Source organism: Molothrus aeneus, chromosome 24 (genome assembly GCF_037042795.1).
Source record: "Molothrus aeneus isolate 106 chromosome 24, BPBGC_Maene_1.0, whole genome shotgun sequence".
Taxonomy (NCBI): domain Eukaryota; kingdom Metazoa; phylum Chordata; class Aves; order Passeriformes; family Icteridae; genus Molothrus; species Molothrus aeneus.
This window is the reverse complement of record NC_089669.1, coordinates 3519756-3530540: the sequence shown is the minus strand read 5'-3', so window position 1 is coordinate 3530540 and position 10785 is coordinate 3519756.

Sequence of the window (10785 nt, the reverse complement as noted above, 5' to 3'; positions counted from 1 at the left end):
TTGAGGAATAGATGAGAGGAGGGACAAAGCCCTTGCAATGTCACCTTCCCCTCCAGGAGCTTCCCTGGTGTCATGGGAAACCTTTAATGGGAAACTTCATCGAGAATTTGGGATAAATCATTTTAATCTGTTGAAATAGCAACCACGGGCAGGGCTTGGCCCGGCCCCGGCTGCTCAGGGAATTTCTCCTTTTACCAAAGCCCTTGGAGCAAATTCCAGCGCGATTCCTGCGGCTCCCGGGGCGGATTTTTGGATTTTCCCGGTTTTGGATTTTCCCGATTTTGGCTCATTTTGATGCGCGGTCGTGCCCGGTCTGTGCCAGCAGGGGGCGCTGGCAGGGCGGGGTGGAACCCCTGGAATGGGATAAAAACCCCTGGAATGGGATAAAAAACCCCTGGAATGGGATAAAACCCTCTGGAATGGGATTAAAAACCCCTGGAATGGGATGAAAATCTCTGGAATGGGATAAAAAATATCTGGAATGGGGTAAAAAACCTCACTGGAATGGGATAAAAAAAATCTCTGGAATGGGGTGAAAATCTCTGGAATGGGACAAAAACCTCTGGAATGGGATTAAAAATCTCTGGAATGGGATAAGAATCCCTGGAATGGGATAAAAAATATCTGGAATGGGATAAAACCACCTGGAACGGGGTAAAAAACCTCACTGGAATGGGATAAAAAAAATCTCAGGAATGGGATGAAAATCTCTGGAATGGAGTGAAAATCTCAGGAATGGGGTGAAAATCTCTGGAATGGGGTGAAAACCTCTGGAATGGGGTGAAAACCTCTGGAATGGGGTGAAAATCTCAGGAATGGGGTGAAAATCTCAGGAATGGGGTGAAAATCTCTGGAATGGGATGAAAACCTCTGGAATGGGGTGAAAACCTCTGGAATGGGGTGAAAATCTCAGGAATGGGGTGAAAACCTCTGGAATGGGGTGAAAACCTCTGGGATTTCCCCCCAAACCAGCCCTGGGCCCCTCCTGTGCCGCAGCTGCAGCCTCAAGGGCCCATCCTGGGTTCATTTCTGCTCTGTGTTCGTGCAGAATTTGGGGTTGTGCCCCTGCCGTGAGCTCCTGGAGTCGCTGCTTGCTCTGGGCTGAGGCTGGAGCTGCTCCTGGGGTGCCCAGGGGACGATCCCAAAGGAAAACACGGAAAACCCTGCTCGGAACCCTCTGCCATGAGGGATTTCACTCCATTTTCAGCTCATTTTTAGCTCGTTTTTTTTAGCTCAGTCACCCCCTGGCCCCAGAATATTCTTTGCAGTTCTCCCTCCTGTGTGGAGGGAGCAAACCCTGCCCAGAGCCTCCTCAAGAACATTTAATTCACCGTCCAAAACCTGAATTCTGCTTTCCAAGAGTTCCCTTCCCGTTCGCTGGGGGCGGGTGAACCTTGCTGAGGAGCTGGGATTTCATTTGAACTATCTCAATTCTTATTTATTTCAATTCTCTCTCCTTTTTCCGCTTTCTGTTGCGGGCAGATAACAGCTCCAGCAGCATCACATTTCCTCTCTCACCCTCTCTTCTTTCCTGCACCATTTCCAGCTCAGCTTTTGGCCCTGGGAGAAGATTTTGGGGTTTTATTATCAACAACTGCCTGCCCTGCCCACAGGGCTCCGCTGGTTTTGCTCGTTGCAGCCCTCAGATATTTCTGATTAATTGCAGTGGTTTAGGTTTAAACTTCTCTTTTCCTCCTCTCAACATCGAGCCATAAAAACTGAGTTTTTATTTTCTTTTGAATTCTGGTGGGGTTTTTTTCTAAGCTAAACGATTTTCTGAGTGTTTTCTGAAGGTGAGATTATTGTGGTGTTTCTGCTTCGCTTCCTGAGGAGTGAGTGAAGGAATAATTTGTCCATAATCCAATTTACCACACTAAGCTGTCATTTCTTTTTTCCCAAAACTGGCCCTATTTTATTATTTATTTTCCTTAATTTCACTTCACTGCTGATTATGACACTGGGTTTGAAGCAGCTTCTGTTCCCCCAAATAGTTCAGCCCATTAATTTTAAATTAATAAATTAATTAAAGCCTCAGAGGCAGAGCAGGCCTCACATTTGGAAGTGCCTCAGTTCTTCCATTCCCATTAAACTGATTTTACACCTTTAAATAAAAGCACTTGAGGGACTTTAAAACATTTCCCCCATTTCCTTCTTTTGGACAGCAAGGTGCCAGAAGGAAAAATAAAATTTCCTTGGGTGCAAATCCTTGTTCTCACTCCTAAATCTCCTCTTCCTCACACCAAGGAATGTGACAAAAAGGAAAATCGATTTTAGGGAGATAAAGGGAGAGAAGGAACACACAGAAACCTGGGATGAGCAAATGACATAAAATCCTAAAATCATTTTGTTCTGTCACTGTGAGATTTAATGGGAAACTCTCTTATTATTCTTTTGCTGAGCCCTTATTTTAATGAATGAACCAGAATTAAGGATCTAAAGGATCCCTCTCAGGGCAGACACGTGGATGGCCTCAATACCCTCCACCTCCAGCACCTCAGCCTCTCCAAGGCTGGATTCATCCTCAAAAAAAATGGATTTTACCCAACTGATGATGGATTTTATCCAATTGATGGGATTTTATCCAATTGATAGATTTTATCCACCTGATGGATTTTATTCCATAGTAATTATTTTACTTTATTTTTTATTTCATTTCATTTTATATTTTATTATATTTTATATTTTATATTTTATATTTTATATTTTATTTTATATTTTATTTTATTTTACTTTATTTTATTTTACTTTATTTTATTTTTTATTTTATTTCTTTTATATTTTATTTTATTTATTTAAATTTATTTTATTATTTTATTTTATTTTTTATTTTATTTCATTTCATTTTTTATTTTATTTCATTTCATTTCATTTTTTATTTTATTTCATTTCATTTCATTTTATATTTTATTTTATTTCATTTCGTTTCATTTCATTTTATATTTTATTTTAATTTCTTTTATTATTTTTTACTTTATTTTATTTTATTTTCATTTCCCAAGCCTCTGGAAAGGAGCAGGGCTGGGCTGTCCCTGTTCTGCAATCACTTCCTGCCTGCAGAATAAACAGCAGGGAAATATTTGCACTGTGGCCCATAAACAGGGCAGTGCTGTTTACCTGCAGCAAACATCAGAATAAAAGAGCCCAGAAAAAGCAACATTTTAATCCTCTGAAGTTTCACAGAGAATCGTTCCTGATCGACTGGTTTGACCAGAAATGCCTTTTCCTGCAGGTGGGACTGGGCTGCTTTCTGTAAATATTTTATTTGTTCTTTTCTGCCTTGCCCAGGAGGGGGGGATTTGGGGCTGTTTGATCAAATTGGCCCCAAATTCTGCACAGGAGGGGTTGGGAAAGGGAGAGGGGGTCAGGGTGGAGACTGGAGGGGATGTGGGGAGGGAAAAGGGAAAGGGGAAGGGAAAAGGGAAAGGGAAAAGGGGGAAAGGGAAAAGGGAAAGGGGAAAAAGGGGGAAAGGGGAAAAAGGGGGAAAGGGGGAAGGGGAAAAGGGGAAGGGGAAGGGGAAAAGGGAAAGGGGAAAAGGAAGGGGAAGGGAAGGGAAGGGAAGGGAAGGGAAGGGAAGGGAAGGGAAGGGAAAGGAAGGGAAAGGGAAAGGAAAAATAAATATTTATATATAAATAAATATTTATTATTTTCGTATATTTATATATAAATAAATATCTATAGATAAATATCTGAACCATAACATATATTTCTATATTTAATGGCCCGATGGCTCCTGGGGAGCATCATTGGTGATGCTGGCACCTGGGCCAAAATAACCCCAACAACCCCGTGGGCACAACAACCCCACAGCCACAACAACCCCATGGCCACAACCCTGTGGGCACAACAACCCCATGGGCACAACCCTGTGGGCACAACAATCCCATGGGCACAACCCCATGGGCACAACAACCCCATGGCCACAACAACCCCATGGGCACAACAACCCCACAGCCACAACCCTGTGGGCACAACAACCCCTGCAGTGCTTGGCCTGGGCACAGAGTGGCTGCACAGTGCCCAGGCACAAAGGGACTGCAGGACAGATGGACAGCAGCTGGACAGGAGCCAGCAGAGTGCCCTGGTGGCCAGGGAGGCCGATGGCTCCTGCCCGTGTCAGGAATGGCGTGGCCAGAGGAGCAGGGGCGTCACTGTGCCCCTGCCCTGGCACTGCTGAGGGCACACCCCGGGTGCTGTGCCCAGCTCTGGGCCCTCAGCTGGGGAAGGACCTGGGGACACTGAGCACAACCAGAGGGGCTGGGGACACACAAACCCTGTGAGTGAGGGAGCCCTGAGGGAGCTGGGGGTGCTCAGCCTGGAGCAAAGGAGACTCAGGGGTGCCCCCATCACTCTGCAGCTCCTGAAAGGGGCCTGTGCTCAGCTGGGGCTGGGCTCTGTCTCCAGGCACTGACACAACCAGAGCACACAGCCTCGAGCTGCACCAAGGGAAATACAGGCTGGAGAGCAGGGAAAAGTTTTTTCCTGAAAGGGTGATAAAGTGTGGGAAATGAATTTGTAGAGAATTAGGCATTTACAGCATGGTGTGGCAAAAGCTGATAGGCCAAGAAACACTTGTGATGTGTTGTAATTAGGAAATAGTTAACTTCTGATTGTGATGGTGTGAATTATAACACCTGTGTTGTCTCACCCTTCACATGAGACTGAAAATGGAATAAAAGTTTTTAAGATGCCTCTGAGTTGCCCCATCTCTGGGTCAGAAAAGAGCATAATCTGACAATAAAGTTCTGGAATGTTCTGCCCGGGGAGGTGGTGGAGTCCCCATCCCTGGGGGTGTTTAACAAAGCCTGGATGTGGCACTGGGGGCCAGGGTTCAGTTGAGGGGTTGGGGCTGGGTTGGACTCGATGATCTCTAAGGTCTCTCCCAATCCAGAGATTCTGTGAATTCAGGGAATTCTGTGGATGGTGCCAGTGTCCCCTTTGTGTCCCCAGGCTGTCCTTGGGGTGCAGAGGCTTCAGGAGCTCTCCAGCTCGGAGGCACAGCAGAGGTGACAGTGACAAAAACAGCAAAGGAGGGGAGGGGACAGGGCTGAGTTCTGAACCTCCCCTGGCTGGGGCCCTTTGGGTTCCTGCTCTTTGTGGTTGCCAGTTCCTGCTTGTGCAGACGTGGCAAGGCCACCCCTCCCTGAGGGGCTCAGACACAGCTCTGGGGACACCTCCCAAACCCTGGGACAGCCACAGCTCTGGGGACACCTCCCCAAACCCTGGGACAGCCACAGCTCTGGGGACACCTCCCAAATCCTGGGACAGCCACAGCTCTGGGGACATCCCTCAGAGCTCTGGGGACACCTGCCAGACCCTGGGACAGCCACAGCTTTGGGGACACCTCTCAGAGCTCTGGGGACACCTCCCCAAACCCTGGGACAGCCACAGCTCTGGGGACATCCCTCAGAGCTCTGCGGACACCTCTCAGAACCGTGGGGACACCTCTCAGAGCTCTGGGGACACCTCTCAGAACCGTGGGGACACCTCTCAGAGCTCTGGGGACACCTCTCAGAGCTCCGGGACAGCCACAGCTCTGGGGGCACCTCCCCAGGTGAGGAGCTGGCTCTGGGGACAGGGGACAGGCAGGGAGGTGGCTCTGGGGACAGGCAGGGTCGGGAATGCAGCCCAGGAGCAGAGGGGGACGCTGCAATGTTTGTGCTGCTCTCTGTAAACAGAGCAGAAATGCAGATTTCAGGATTTCCAGGATTTCAGGATTTCCTGGATCCAGCCCCAGGAGCTCCCTGCTCTGTGCAGGTGCTGGCAGCACCCAGAGCCAGGCCAGGACCAATGGGGATTTTGGATTTTGGAGTTTTGTTTGCTTGGCAAAGGCCTTGGAGCCCAGGGAGTGACCCCAGCAAAGCAGAAAATCTCTCAGAACCAGACCCTGCTCCAGACAAGCTTTGCAAAACCTCAGAATCCTGGAGTTGTTGAAGTCTTGAGACTCCTGGTTGATAAGAAATAAATAAATGAATAAATTGCTCCCTGGCTTTGGCAGTTTATGGCCAGTTGTGGTTCCAAAGCTTTCCTCCACAACCAAAACATGGATATTTTTAAAAAGAAAACCTTTTTTTTTTTTTTTAAACGAGAAAACCCTCGTTGAACCCATGACTCCAAGTGCTTGGAACTCAAATATTATGAAACTTTGGGGGAGTTAAAAATTATGCAACAGAGAATGAGCCCAGTGCTGATGCAGTGTCCTCCCTGCAGCCTCACCCAGGGAACACCAATCACCTGGGGAGGATGATGAGGAAGGAGATGAAGCTGTGGTTTTGGTGCTGCAGCTTTGGAGCGGCACCAAAACCACCCTTGGAGCCTTCAGGAGCAGAACCTTCCATGGGGAATGCAGAGCCCGGGGACCTGAGAGCTGCCCCAGCTCCACCCTGAGCTCATCCTGCCATGGAAATTGCAGCTGCTGCAGCTCCCCAGGTCCTCGGGCTGTGGCAGTTCCTGGTGCACAGGAGCTGCTCCTGTCACCCTTTGCCAGGCCCTGATTGTCACTGGGGTGTGCTGGAGGGTCCCTGCCAGCTGATCCATGGGTGCCCTGCTGCTCCCTGCAGTTTGGAGCCCAGGTACCTGAGCACTTCAGGGCCGATCTTTGCTCTTTCTCTCTAAACAGGAAATGTGTTTTTGTCTCAGCAGCGCAGGAGAAGCCACCAGGCTCCTCTGCTCAGAGCCTGGGGTGCCAAAAAGCAGCAGCTCAGCAGCCTGGGAGGGCTGGGGGAGAGGGGCTCCATGGATCAGCTGGCAGGGACCCTCCAGTGTGGGAACCCAGCACATCCCTCTGGCTGTCCAGAACAGCCCAGACCCTGCCAGGGGCTCAGAGACCCTGGCACAGAGCCCAAAACACCTCTGGGTTTGATTATGGAGCAAATCACCAACCTTAGGTGAAGATCTGCAAGCCACAACAGTTTAGGTAGAACAATAGTGAAGTTATCACGGGGTGGAAAAGGAGATTTTGGGGTTTTTAGAATGGGGGTTCAGGGGGCAAGATGGAGGGAACTGGGCATGTCCAGCCTTTCTCCTTCTTCTTCCTGGCCTCCATCTTCTGCTGTGATGGTGGCACTTTTAGATTGGTTTAGAGTAGAAGCTCAGTGTCTGACACAGGTGATGGGTATTGGACAGTAATTGTAAATATTGTACAGGTAGTTTTTAGTATAAAGACATAACAGCACCCCAAGGGCTGGAAACAATTCCCAGCTTTGTGTGAGGAGTTACAAGCCACAAGAGTTTGAGTAAAATGATAGTGAATTAATCACAGGGTGAAAATGTAGAATTTTGGGGATTTAGAATGGGGGTTCATGAGGCAAGACGGAGGGAACTGGGTGTGTCCTGTCCTTCTTCTCCTTCTTCTTCTTGGCCTCCATCTTCTGCTGTGATGGTGGCACATTTAGATTGGTTTAGAGTAGAAGCTCAGTGTCTAACACAGGTGATAGGTATTGGAAAGTAATTGTAAATAATGTATTTTTAGGAGAAAAATATTTTATAGATAAGAAACAGTGAACAACCTTGAGACAGAGAAATGAAGAGCTCTGACTCCTTCTTCAAGGGCTGGGCTGGGAAAAAAGACTTTGAACAATCTCGGGGTCACTGTGACCAGCAAAAGCTCCTGAGACTCCAGGACATCTCAGGGACAGTCAGGGCATGGCAGGAGCAGCTCCTGTGCCCCAGGAACTGCCACAGCCCGAGGATCTGGGGCAGGGGAGCTGCAGGAGCTGCAATTTCCATGGCCGGATGAGCTCAGGGTGGAACTGGGGCACCTTTCAGGTCTCTGGGTTCTGCATTCCCCATGGAAAGCTCCTTCCAGTGGCTTTTCCCTCTTTTTAAAAGGTGCTTTATACACAATTAAACAAAGCCCAGCATCACTCCTGACTGGCACAGAAATTTTTTAATCATCATCTCATCAAGGGAGATCTTTCTAATGTGAATCTGCTCCTTTGGACCCGAGGCAGCAGGACTGGGCACCCCCAAAATGTGGGTTTATTGGCCTTTCAGCACTGGGCACCCCCAAAGTGTGGGTTTATTGGCATTTCAGCACTGGGCACCCCCAAAGTGTGGGTTTATTGGCATTCCAGCACTGGACACCCCCAAAGTGTGGGTTTATTGGCCTTTCAGCACTGGGCACCCCCAAAGTGTGGGTTTATTGGCATTCCAGCACTGGGCACCCCCAAACTGTGTTTTTTTTGGCATTTCTCTATCACTTTTCCACCTTGGGATCTGAAAGTTTGGTAAATATTCACTCCAGCCTCCCTGGGTGGGGTGCTGAGGTTGGGTTTGTGCTCTCTGCCTCCAGAGAGGTTTGGGCTGTGAGTCAGCAGCCAAGTTCAGGGCTTGCACTTTCTGTAACGTGGCACAAAATGGGTTTGAAGACACCTCAGGCCCAGCTGGGGCTTCCAGAGCAAATCAGAGCAGCCACAAAATCCACAAAAAAGGTGGAGGGGGATTCTCCCCATGGAGAGAGCTCATCCAGGGTGCAGCTGCTCCCTAAAGCCTCATTTGCTGTGCCATGTGTGGTGCTGCCTGAGCCCTGACAATATTCTGGCCATGCCAAGCCCAGCCTGGCTGGATCCATCAGATCCAGATCAAGATCAGGGATCTCTGATCTCTGCTGGGATCTAATCAGGCACCAACAGCTGAGGCAGCCGTTGGCTCCTCGTTTCCCCTGCCTGATAAACACTTGCACTCTGCACATCCCCATGACGGCTCAATCCTGACTTATTCTGGCCCTGCTTCAGAAAAAAATCATCCATTTTTAAGCCCAGGACTGGCTCTAGTTGAACGATCAGTGGAAACAAAGCCAGGCTCTTGTTTGGGTGCCCAGGTTTAGGCTCCCTGCACTCTGAGCTCCCCCTGGAGCAGCAGGAGATGAGGAAATAAAAGTCGGAGAGTGAAAATTCCTCTCTGGAGAGGGAGGACAGAGCTGCAGCTCCAACCCCAGCTGCTTTCCATGGAGGAACAGAGTGCCTGGCTGGGATTGCAAGGGATTTTTGCCGTAAAATTCCTTTATCACCAGCAGAGTGGGGGTCAGCAGTTGGATGAAATCTGGGGTGGGGAGGATCTGCTCCCAGGAAAAAGGGACAGGACAACGGGAAACAGCCCCAGAGGGTGGACATGAGCAGGGATTTCCTCATGGAAAGGGTGGTCAGGCCTGGGAACAGCCCAGGGAGGTTTGGAGTGCCCATCCCTGGGTGTCCAAGCAATTCCGGGATTGAGTGCTTGGGGCTGGGGATTGGGCACAGCTTGGATTTGGTGACCCTGGAGGGAAACCCTATTTGGTTTCCCACCTAAATAATTCTGATTTCCCACCTAAATAATTCTGGGAAACCCTATTTGGTTTCCCACCTAAATAATTCTGATTTTCCCACCTAAATAATTCTGATTTTCCCACCGGAATAATTCTGATTTCCCCACCTGAATAATTCTGATTTTCCCACCTAAATAATTCTATTTTTCCCACCTGAATAATTCTGATTTTCCCACCTAAATAATTCTAATTTCCCCACCTAAATAATTCTGTGATCCACAGCAAACCCTGTGTAAGGGATTTCAGCCTTCTCTACCGGCATGAACTAATAAATATCAATTTATAATTTTTGAGGGAAACGAGGCTTTCTGTGGCCTCCCTCCCCATGTCCTGGTGCTGCTGCAGATGACCCTGGAGCTGTCACTCCCTCTTGGCCTGTGCCACCCTCTCAGGGACATCCAGGAGAGCCCAGGCTGTAATTTCTGCTTCCAAACTGCCTCAACCAACATCACCCAGTGACTCAGAGCCCGGAATAGAAGAGTGGAAATTGAAATTCACTCTGCTCCTCTGACCACTGAGCCCTGCAGTGCCCAGCTCTGTGTGGGCACAACGTTTGGGAGACTCATTTGCTCCAGTGCTAAAGAGAAAAAAATAGGAAAAAAATTGAAAAAAAAAACCCAAAACAAACCAAAAAAACCAGCACTAATAGCTTTTTAATTGCTTATGAAGTTCTCTGACTAAAAAACAGGGGCAGCTCTCCCCACCCAAATTTGGATTCTGGCCCTTTCCCAGCTGAAGTCACAGCCCAGCTCTCCAGCGTTTTTTTGTTGGGTTTGGGGTTTTTTATTATCCAGTTCCTATCAGCATCTGCACTGCCAAAAATGCCTTTTTCCCCCCAGGAAACAGCAGTGTGGTTTCTCCTCATCAGCCACCCTGGTGAGCGAGTTCTCATCAGCTCAAGTGACAACAAATGCAGGTGCTCCTCTGCTTTCCTCTGTGCAGGGCGAGTCCTTCCAGCAAACTTGGGGAGGGAACAGCTGTTTCCAGTGAAAAAACCCAAAAAAACCCCCACCATCCTGCTGACCCAAGCTGAAATGTGACGTGGAAATGGGATTTTTGACCTTGAGAGCTACAAAGTTGCTCCAAAGGAGGGACCCTGTGAAGATTAAAAATAACGGATCTTTGTAATGCTTCGGCAGCTCATGGAGCTGAGTGAATTCATCACAAAGCAAAGGGCCAAGGCTTTAAATAGAACGAGGGTTTTGATGACTTTTTGAAGTCCTCAGCTGAAGAACTCGCCCCAGCATTTGCAAACATTCATTTAGGAGCAGCTGGTTTTCTCAACTGCATTCTTGTCTCATTTTTCCTCTCGTTTTGTTCACGCACACACACACACACAAAATAAGATATTTGTTGCTGCAGATGTTCAGGGGAGGCTGCTCTGTTCTCATCTCCAAGGCTGTGTGGATGAATAGAACGTTGATTTTTCTTCAATTCAGGGCTCTCTTTAGCCCCTGTTTTTTGAGTTAGGTGCTGATACAAT